Here is an 11695-nt window from a genome sequence, read left to right on the forward strand (position 1 = left end):
GACACATCGCAAACTGTCCGTCTTATTATGTTCCTTCTCTATCGCCTGCCTATCCTCCCTCACACACTGTTTCCAAGCTTCTGTATTTGTGAGCCAACCTCCTCTTCCCCAGTCTCTACAGTTCGGTACCCACCCCCCAACAATTCTGGATTCAACACTCCCCAGTAGACTTAGCAGACCTCCCCGCTAGGATATTGGTCCCCCTGGGTTAGTCATAGTCATAGTCATACTTTATTGATCCCGAGAAGGAAATGCAACTCATCCTTTTTGTACAGGTCACACATGCCCCAACATCCCGGAAGTCATAGACTGGTGAGCCTCGGTTCAGTGGTGGTTTACCACTTTGTCTTGGCTGGAGATCACTCCTGATGATCCTCGCTCTTCAATAAAATTGTTCAACCACACACTTTCAGAGAATATCCTCTCTCGGATTAAACCAAAAATTGTTCCCAATTCAGCAGCATCTGTAGAAAGAACTTCACTTTTCTGATGCAGGTTAGTTTACTAACGGAGAGAAATAATAGGAGAACAAAAAGGCATAAAGGGTAATTTTATTTTGTATATATCAGTAGAATATGTAAAACCGTCGATACATATTTTTCCCAAAGTTTTCAAACATCGACTGATGATTGAAAATATACATGACCATCTCTTCAATAGAGTGTCCAGGATTATCTAATACATGCTGTCAGGATGACAGCAGTGACACGAATACATTTCTATTCAGCACTTAGTTAGTATACAAAAAAATATGAGCATAAGATTAAATAAGACAAGATAACTATTACACTTTATTTATCCCGATGGAAAATATTGTTGCAAAGTTGCTTAGTCGGAGATATATAATTTAAAATATGTACATTAAAAAGTAATAGTGCAAACTACCGATGCGCAATGAAACCAGGAAGTATATACTTAAGGGTGGGGGGGGGGGTGGATTGTAGATTTGCATAGCCACAAGGAAAAAGGATCTCGTGTGGCGTTCAGTGGTGCAGCTCGGTGGAAACAGTCCGCTACCAACTATGCTTCTCTGTTGGTCCAGCATGTCAGGGAGGCGGTGAGAATAATTGTTCATATTGCTCCGTAGCTTCTGCAGAATCCTCGGCTCAGACACAACCACCAGGGAATCCAATTCCATACCCTTATCAGAAAGTATCTTCCTTACGAGCTTATTAATCTTCTTGGCGTTAGCTGTTCTCACCCTGTCGCCCCAGCAGACGACGGCGTGCAATATAATGCTGGCCACCACTGAGTCGCAGAACATCTGCAGCATAGTATCGCGGACAGTGAATGACCGGAGCCTCCTCAGGAAGCACAGCCGGCTCTGCCCCTACCCGTTCTGGTACAGAGGCTCTGTCTTTTTAGTCCCGTTAATTGCCGATGTGAGCTCTCTGGTACTAGTAGTCCCGAACGATTTCCACATCTGTTCCCTTGATGGGGATGGGAATGCGGGTGTTTTCACCTTCCTGAAGTCCAACACCAACTCCTTTGTCTTAGTGATGTTGCGCAGCAGGTGATTCAGCCCACGGCACTCGACAAAGTTGTCCACCTCTCATCTGTATTCAGCCTCTTAACCCCGTCTGTTACAGCCCACAATGGCAGAATCTGCAGGTTGCAGGACTCCGAGTTGTATCGGGATGTCCGAGGCAGACCGTGAACAGGAAGGAGGACTGGACAGTCCGCTGAGGTGCCCCTGTGCCTCTAACCACAGTAACTGATACACAGTTCTGCAGTCTCGCATACTGTGGCCATCTGGACAGCTAGTCTGTAATCCAGGACAGTCATGAAGCATCCACCTGCATCTCCGTAAACTCACACCCTAGTAAAGCAGGCCGTGTGGTATTTAAACACTGGAGAAATCAAGAAGCGTGATTCTCAGCGTGGCCTGGCTCGCCTAGATCGGTGTATGCCCGTTGAAGCAGGAAAAAATGGTGTACTCGACTCCAATATGTGATTAGTAAGCAAACTGCTGGGGACGTCCAGTGATGGATTTACGATGGTCTGGATGTGTGTCAGAGGCAGCCATTCTAATGATTTTATAACATGTGAGATCAGTGCCAGTGGCCTGCAGTCCCTGGGCGTGGTGTGATATGTCTTCTTCGAGTTCTTGAACTAGTCAGAGTGTTTTCCACAGCAAAGGAATCCTCTGCAAACTGAGGCTCAGATCAGAGATGTATCGAATGACTGCACCCAGCTGAGTAGCACACACATTGCGTGCCCTTGGGCTGATATCATCCGGGCCAACAGCCTGGATTGGATGAAGCCTGCTGTTCTCTCTCTTTACCTGTTAGAAGTGACAGTCCACGCGTCTGTGATCATTGGTTCTACGGTGTCCTTGGAGAGAGACGGAGGGAAAGGGATGAGCTGCGGATTTAGTTTGGTTGTAGAGGGTGAACAGAAGCCTCCCCATCAAACCTGTTGAGAAAACAATTCAATTCGTTGGCCCTGTCCCGGACCCTTTCGATCACTTTTCTCTGATCCTTTTGTACACTGTGATCGTTTTTGTACCAATCCACACATCCGTTGCGTTGTTCTGTTGTAGTAATTGTCTGGGAAGCATCTGTTAAATGTCAGGTTTCTGAACGATTATTGCTGTGTACCTTTAAAGAAAACATGACTTGACAATAGGAAAACAAGACATAATGATATCAGTACTATGTGGTAAACACTTCGTGATTTAGGGGAACGGGATGATGTTATTTTAGGAAGGAACCAGTCAGGTATTGCAGGGACACCAGAGGAGTAACTGCTACAACGTCAATGCAGATACATTTTGTAAATTAAAAAAGCAAGCCAATATATGAAACATCAACAATAGTCTCGGACGAGCTGTCATTTCAATGTTAGATCTCCGTTCGTTCCGAGGGAGTGATTTATTTGTGCGTTGGGATATAATGCATTTTATCTGAACAAAATGTACACATGACTCCACATGTGTGTGTCTTTGCAAGTCATTCAAATTAATGACTTTGGTGGATTTATGCCAGAAGAGACAGGTAAGTTCCTAAGAATTTTTCCATGTAAAACAAGATTCTCAGTGATGACATCCAGGACTGAAATAACCCGTGAAGCGAGTCCGTGGCGTGAATCGACCGGATTCGAAATTAAAGCCGTTCCCTCATTTTACCATTCCACGTGTTGCTCTGCTATAATGATTATGGTCACATGGGGCAAATTCCAAGTAACATTGATGAACAGAAGAACTTTATTCCAGCAACAGAAACCTCATGACTAGGACAAACCTTGCAACCCGAAATTGAACAAGTTTCACAAAGAAGTGTCCATACTCATTGAGGAATAATATGTATTTAACAATGACTCAACGAGCAAAAACAAAGTTAATTGTGTTTGTTCAGTGGGTTGTGTCTGATTGGAGTGACGAGTCGCTCCCGGGATTTTCCCAGTGGATCTCCCTTCAACTATATAGAAGCTGAATAAGAATTTTGCCAGCCCGCTGACATTTGGAACAACTTTGAACAACTGCTCGCAGCGCGTTACTGAAGATGGTATATGTAACTATTTACCACGTAGCCCGCATCTGTTATCCGATCCTTGCAGCGGCCGGAATTCCGGGTAGGACACACATCGGTTGTTATTTGAGTGGCTTCGTCTTCCTATTGTTTGTGGCAATTACAGCAAACTGAGCTGGCTGCTGTCCAGTCACCAATTTCGCCATTTTAGTTGGTGGTAATGCTGTTTATTTTCCGACTGCTAACACTGCTTGAAAATCGGAGATTTTTTGGAATGCATTCCTTCTGCCCAAGTCCGTATATTTACTTCGAAACAATTCTTTTAACGGGACAAATCCTTCATTTGGAGCCGCAGCAGCTCTTCCAAACTGATTTGCCGTGAACTGCGGAGGTCTGGATATATCATGCACAACACAACGAATTTCATCGCCATCACAAAACTACGCAAGAGCGAATTACATTTCTGTTAGGTTGGCACTTTTATTCCAAGCTACCCCATTGTGGGTTCAGAATGGTCCATGGTCCATGTGCCCATCCATCTGACACATTCCGAGCTCTCCGCTCTGTTCGTGATGAAACAACTGAGATGTGGACTGCTCTGGACACAAAACAGGATGTTCCTCTTCCCTGAAAAGCCGCAGTAAAAGATTGATTGCACCTGCACGAAGTGTCAGTCTTCCACAAGCCTGAAGGTGACCAATGCGACCAATCTGACTTGGTTCTCATTTTGGGTGATCAGAGCGATGAGAGTCACTCCGTTGCTTTATAAATGACAGTCAGAACAGTGCGAATGCAAACACAATGAAGAACGAGAGCAATTGAGGAAACAAATGATTTAGGAAGGAGAAAGCAGAGTTCACGAATTCAGTGAAAACAAAAGCAGACATAGCGTTTGGGATCGTAAACTCGTCATGGGCACTGGTCAAACGAGAAACTTGTTTCCCGGAGATGAAGATATATCAAACTGTATATCCGCTCTAGAAAGACACCGGGGCGACTGTAAGTGAGACTGTGTTCACCGAATCTTCGAGAGAGCGGGTAACTTTGATTTAATTACACAACATCAAGCACATTGTACAGTTCGAGAGCGAGAGCACTGTTAGATGAATGTAAAGATTGTGAGATGCAGAGCTGCATCATATGCCCCTGTCAGACCGGAGCGGAGGACTGGGTCAGGGTCACAGATGGATGACTTGTCAGTGCGATCAGATGGAGAATCAGACAACTCGCTGCAGAGTAGTAACCAAAGAAAATTGGATGAGCGTTTCGAGAAGAAGCTGGATAGTCATAACCTTTTCGGTATTGTGTTCAGTCTCATTCCATTTTTGAAAATCTCCGTCTGTGGTGCCATGGCCCTTCTGAGCGAAGCTCAGCGCAAACCTGAACCACACCAACTCCTCCGCACGAGACACACTGCAGACTTCAATCATGAATATCCAGTCTCCAATTTCCGGTATTCCGCTCTTCCGACTGTACCTCACCACCCCGTACTACGACAGTGAAACCGTTTCTCTTTTCTTTATCTATCAGCACAAAGTCGGCAACAGGTGATTTGTCAGCTCTACGCCGTGAAGCTCTGGCAGTCTGCATGTCAAAATCTTGTATTCACAGCATTTTAACACATTGGGATAAAAGCAACATGTTTTAGGATTCAATTGACAGTCCATTGAATCCCCCAGACAAAGCTGTTTATCGCTACTGCACCGTAGGAGTCGCAGTGTCGAAAACGGCCCATTTCCTCTTTTTCTCTCACCCCATTCCCGTTACAACACAACAACAGCGCGTTTTCCTTCATTTCTAATTTTACTGAAGGATTTATCGACTTGCATCATCAACCGTTTATTTCCACATCTTTCGCGTGACCAGTTAAGCATTTTGCTTCTTTTTTCAATATTTCTTTTGGAACATCTGCAACATTTTCGAGAGTCCGATGCACCCCAGCATATTCCTCCACGTGCATTACACCTCCACCTTACGAAGCATTAGTCAAGTCTGATATTCGCATCCTGAATTCTTAAGCGCAAGTACGCCGATAAAGCAGATGATTGGTGTGTGCTCAGTTCAGTCAGCATCTTTCTCACTTATTAATGAGGGGGAAATGATTCGTCTGAACTTCTCTAAAGTTACCCTCTGCTTTCTCTTTATATTGCAGTGAATTTAATTGCGATTGTGATCCTGTCCCGTGGAAAATGTGGACTCTCTAGGTGTGTCACTCGCTACCTGGTGGGAATGGCTGCGGCAGATCTCACTGTCGTTGTCATTGTAGTTATTGGGCAGGATATCAATAATCTCTACATGTACGCCAGATTCTTGCTGGTCACTCCGGTTTGCGCTCTGACGCTTGTGCTTACAGTTGCAAGCTTGGATTTCTCCGTTTGGCTCACAGTGGCTTTCACATTCGATCGTTTCGTTGCGATCTGCTGTCAAAGTTTTCGGAAAAGATACTGTACAGAGAGAGTAGCGACCATCGTCACAGTAATAGTAGCGTTTGTGGGCCTTGCGAGGTGCATCCCGTTTTACTTTGTAGTGGAGCCTCATGTAATAATTAATAAAGTACCGTGGCGTTGCATCTTCATACCTGAATACTTCACTTCTGCAGTGTGGAAGGCCTACGAATTGCTTGACAGCATCACCACACCGATACTACCAATTTGTTGAATCCTTCTGTGTAACGGTTTAACAGCGAGACACATTATAGCGGCAAATAGAGACCGCAAGGGACTCCGGAGTAACAGTGAAAATCAAAAAGATCTAGAAGTGGAGAACCGGAGAAAGTCTATTATCCTGTTGTTTGCTCTGTCAGGTAATTTCATTTTACTGTGGATGCCCCACATAATACAGTCTATGAATTGGCAAGCGGTGAATTATTCCTTCACAGACAAATATCTGAATACTCCGATTTTCATCTTTGAAACATGTGCTATTATGCTAACGTCTCTCAGTACCTGCACCAACACTTGCATCTATGGGCTGACGCAGAGGAAGTTCAGAGAGGAGCTGAGCAATGGAGTGAAATATGTGTTGACATTAAATGGGTTGCTATGTAAATAACAGAAATAATATCCGACTAGAACATGGTGGAAATTGCAAATAAATATCCCAAAGACTTCATTAATTTCGTCAGCATTCCATAAATCTAGTAATGTATATTGAGAGGATTCGCAGTATTGAAGGAAAAAAAACACTCTAAGCAAATGGAATAAATTGTTTCATTGTTGTAACTTTGCCACCCCAACAACATTAGTCACGGGGTTGGTTATGAATAAGAGTTTTTCATGCTGGTAACATTAACGCCCGCAGTTGCAACACGATATGTCTTATTCTCTAATTCTACGATTCATTGAACGTCGTCACTAAAATGTGCTTTTTAAGAATTCATTTTATAATAATGAGGATAGAGATTGCTATCAAATTCCTAATAATCATTATTCTCTGTGAATTCGCCCCCACTGGAGTGGCCGGTTGCTTTGCTGCATTGTTTTATGTTCAATGTGCTACGTTCAGGACTGAGCACAGTACTCTAAGTGTGCTCTCTCACAATTGTTGTGTAGACCTGCAGCGTTACGTCACGGGAAATGGACTGGCTCTGGAGATAGTGCCGAGGAATTGATTGTGGAGATGACGGGGTTAACCCTATGAATCTCCTGGGAGTAAACTGACTGCAATCCAGAAGAAAGAGAGGGGATCGGTCGGAAATGTAACAAATGAACCTGTTGACTCCTCTGTAGTTGAGGCTACTTCAGTAAATACGCAGTCAGTGGCCGGGTGGTCAGGTACAGGAGTGGAAGCCCGTGCGGCCTTTTGCCGCTGCAGCCCAGCCACTACAAGGTTGGACGTGCTGTGCGTTCAGAGATGCTCTTCCGCACGCCGCTGTGGCAACGTGCGTTTATTTGATTCACTGATGTGAGTGAAAATCCCAGAAGATTAGTCGCTTGAGAAATTCTCAAATCATTCCGTCTGGCAGCAATAACTATCCCATGCTCAACGTCAGTTCAATCACATTTCTTCCCTTGTCTGACGTTTGGTCCCAACAGGAACATCTTGATCATGTCTGCATAACTGTAATGTGTTAAGGTGCTGCCGGATGATTGACTGATTCGATATTTGCATTAATGAACAGGTATACAGGTGTACCAAAGGCTGTGTGTATTTTAGACACGGGCAGATTTCTGCATAGCGGGGAATTGAAGACTTCAGGGTGAAAGGCAGGTAACGTCACTGTGGCCGCTGGCAGGACATTGGAGAAATGACAGACTTTGTCACGGCGAGCGGGGACAACGACTCAACGCAGGAGCGGGGTAATGGCAGATTCCTCTGTAGAGACAGAAACCAGAGGTCAGACAAGGGAATAAAAGCAGACAGCGGAGGCAGGACTAAGCGGCAGCGCGAGGAAAGGAATTCTCCCAAATACAAGGATCCCGCTGCAGCGCAATTAATCAATGCAGAGACCCCTTTAAATAATCGAGGTACCTGGGAAACCGGTTCAAATGTTCAAAAAAGGTTCAAAGGTTCGTTGGGAACTGGGTGGGTGGAAGCAGAGCGAGGCGGAAGTGTTGGGGAGTGTGTGGTGAGTCCTCACTCTCTCCAGACGAGGGGAACCAGACAATCGTTCCCCATGTAGTTTCCTTTCAATGCGATCAACAGCGGGTCTCCACAAAGCGGAACAAACATTTCAAGTTGGAAGTACTTGTGTCAGTGTGTGATATCGACCTCTGGAGCAGAGAGGGAAGGAGAGTCGGTGAGAGATGGGCATTCCTTCGTCGGTCCTCACCATTTCTACCACCCCTACTCGACTTCCCATATCCTCTACCCGCCTCCACAAACCTCCCCATCTCGGTCACCCTCATCCTCCCCTACGCCACACCGTCTCCGAGAACTCTCTCCTTCCCCTAAACAGTTCCCACTCTCCGTCATCTCCTCCCCTCCTGGCACGCCTTCGTGCGTTCATCACTCTCTCGCTCCCCTGAACCCCTCTCCAGTTTCCTCGTTTCTGCGCTGAACTAAGACAACAGTGATGACTGCCTTGTGGCTGTGGACGCTCGTACACTGTAGCTGTTTGCACGATATTTTTCTCTCTGCAAATTTGGTGTATGATTGTCTTTTTTTCTTTGCTTTGCAGAGAGTTTGATATTGTGCCCGAATGCCTGAACTATGGCCAGTTAGAAGATGAGGTGTTGTTCCTCCAAGTTATTTGAAGTTGTGACAGAGTTTGTATCAGACATCACCATGGAGTCCAAAATTATCTCAGCTGAAGTGTTGTCCTTGACCAACTGGCTATGCTTTGCAAACTTTTAACAGGCTGGAAAGGTGAAGGATTTGTGTACGCGAATCTCAAGTCCGTTAGTTCCGCTGTATCTGTCAGTTCACCAGCGCTTGAATGCCGCCGATCCTTGAATGTGCAGGCGGAGATGCTGGAGAAGACAGCGCCCCACTCGCTACCAGGAGAGCCCGATCACGTGCCCATGTCCGTGATCTGATTGGATACATTACCATGACGTTGATAGCAGTGTGACGTCATGCACTGGCTCTCATTTTGGAAGGGATTCAGTCGGCCATCGCAGATACACCAACAGCTTCGCACTGGGAAGCGGCCGTTCACCTGCTCCGTGTGTGCGAAGAGTCTCATTCAGTCAACCCACCTTGTGATGCTCCGGTGAGTTCACAATAAATAGAGGCCACATTTCTGTCCGGAGTGAGCAAAGAGTTTTACTCAATCAGCCCAACTGCTGCAACACCAGCAACTTCACATCAGGGAGGAAGATCAAATCAGCTCTGTGTTAAATGTTTAACCATCACGGTGACTGAAGGCAGCTGCAGGTTCATGAGGGACTGTTACTGTCAGATTCTGCAGTTCTTGCGGCTGCTTATCGCACCCAGGACTGAACCCTTGTCACTGAGCATTGGGGGAGTCCGTTCTGCAGTCTAGTCGTTAAACTAGACTGATGTTTAATATTGTGGATCTGAGAAAGATAGATCAGTTCTGTATTAATCTCGTGTTTCAGGTACATACTGTCTCTACCACACTCACAATGTTCCATATCAGTATTTTAAAATCACTTCAGCACCGAGCGGAAAGGCAAACACCTTCCATCTGGAGACTGTGAGCAGGCGCGGAGTGATTGTTGCGTCATCCGGAGGGCGGGGCTTCGGGAACAGACGCGTAGCTGCTGCCCGTCTGCGGTTCAATGGGAGGGGCGAACGGGATCACGTGACCTGTGGGGGGCAGAGACTCCAGCTACCCGCCACTCTGTGGAAAGAAACAAACTTGTGTTATGTACCAGCAGCAATAGACCACAAACTCAGTTTTAATGTAAACTACTGTCTTTATTAGTATATAGAAAATTAAGCAAACTACTCTTCGAAACAGTTAACACTGTTATGCGTTTGTGCCTCCCCCACTGTCAAGTTTAGGAACAAGTACTTAAAGTCTCTCTCTCTCTCTCTCTCTCTCTCTCTCTCTCTGCTCCAGCAGTCGGTGTAGTGACGTCATACTCCCGCCTCCTGCAGGCTCTCTTAATGTAACACCCACAGCAAAATGAAACCTGTCATCACGTAACACTTACCGCTCACATCTCCTCTCACCTTAAATGTATTAGACATTTCAACCCCCAGGAAAAATACATCGTCTCTCCGCTCTATCTATTCCTCTCATAATCTTATAAAGGTCTATCCAGTCTCACCCCAGCCTGCGCCGCTCTGGAGAAAACAACACAAGTTTGTCCAACCTCTCGTTATAGCTCTCTTAACCACCCGATCAATCTGTGCAGTCTCTTTCAGGGAGCTGTGAACTTGGATCCAATATCCCTCTGCTCATCGACACTGTTCAGGGTCTTGCATTTAACAGTATACTGTCTCTTTACATTTCACAGTGCACTGTCTCTCTACATTCGACCTACCGAGCTGCCAAGATGATCATCACTAATCAAATCTCACTGAGATTTCTCAGGTCCTGTTGAATTTATTGCCAAGTGCACAAGTACGGGCAAGTGCAGGTACAGAGAAACACTGACTTGTGGCAACATCACAGGCAAGTACATTCAGATAACACACGGAACACAGATTATACGATTCTCTGTCGGTAACAGCCTGTAAATTTGTTGTGTCATGATCAATATTGAAATGTGCATTTTGTGTCAATAACAGATTTGAAAATGTTGAATTTGGTCCTTGTCTCCATTCCTCCTGCAGTCCACAACCAGCTCCTCTGTTTTTGTCGCAAAGAGGGAGAGATTGTTTTCTTGACACAATTGTGTCGGAGTGATGACTTCTTCTCCGTTGGCTGCCTCATTATTATTTGAGATTAGGCCAATCAATGTGGTGTCGTCAGCAAATGTAATCATCAGATTGGAGCTGTGGGTGGGGACACAAGTCATGGGAATACAGAGAGTAGAGGAGGGGGCAAGGAGACAACCCTGTGGGGTATGACTGCTGAGGGTCAGAGAGACAGAGGTGAGGGAGCCCACTCTTACCACCTGCCGGCGATCTGACAGGATGTCCAGGATCCAGCTACACAAGGCAGGGTGAAGGCCGAGGTCTCTGAGCTTCTTGTCGAAACTTCACGCCCTCGTATGGCTACTGCTCTGCCCATGACTGCCAGGAACTGCAGAAAACTTTGGAGAGCAGAGAACATCAGAGAAACAAGCCTCCCCTCCATGGACTCTTCCTACACTTCCCCTGCCTCGGAAAAGCAGGCCGTGTACTCAAAGATCCTCACAACCCGGACATTCTTGCTGCAAACCCGCTCCCCCATCGGGGAAGAGATACAAAAGCCTTAAAGCGCGTACCACCAGGCTCAAGGACGGCTTCCTGTCTGCGGTTATAAGCCAAATGAATGGTCTCCAGTTCAATAAAATGGACTCAACCTCGCAATGTAACTCGACGTGACCCTGCACCATATGTCTATCTGCACTGCACTTTCTCTGCAGCCATAATGCTTTGTTACAGTTATTGTTTTGTCATATATCAGATCAATGTACTGTTGTAATGTATTGATCTGTGTGGATGGTACATCAGGCAAGATTTTCATTGTAGCTCAGTACGTGATTAGAAGAAACAAATTCCCCATTTTAATTGTGTGGAAATATTAGACAGACTGAGCTTCTTCTTTGCAACGTCAGTGGGAAACTTAACTGAACTGAGGAACACAAATAATGGAAAAGGTTTCAATCTCACATTACGATCTGCGGTAACTGGGATCAGGTGACCCGTGGTGGGTCTCCCATACT

At 45.7% G+C, this 11695-nt stretch overlaps 1 long non-coding RNA gene across 1 annotated transcript; it reads left to right on the plus strand.

Moving 5' to 3' along the window:
- Window positions 1-9015: 9015 nt before the first annotated feature.
- On the plus strand, window positions 9016-11121 carry LOC140206885 (uncharacterized). The gene is made up of 3 exons (XR_011888415.1): window positions 9016-9123; window positions 10340-10497; window positions 10659-11121. It is a non-coding gene; the product is annotated as an uncharacterized lncRNA (long non-coding RNA).
- Window positions 11122-11695: the final 574 nt, after the last annotated feature.

Source organism: Mobula birostris, chromosome 13 (genome assembly GCF_030028105.1).
Source record: "Mobula birostris isolate sMobBir1 chromosome 13, sMobBir1.hap1, whole genome shotgun sequence".
Lineage (NCBI taxonomy): Eukaryota > Metazoa > Chordata > Chondrichthyes > Myliobatiformes > Myliobatidae > Mobula > Mobula birostris.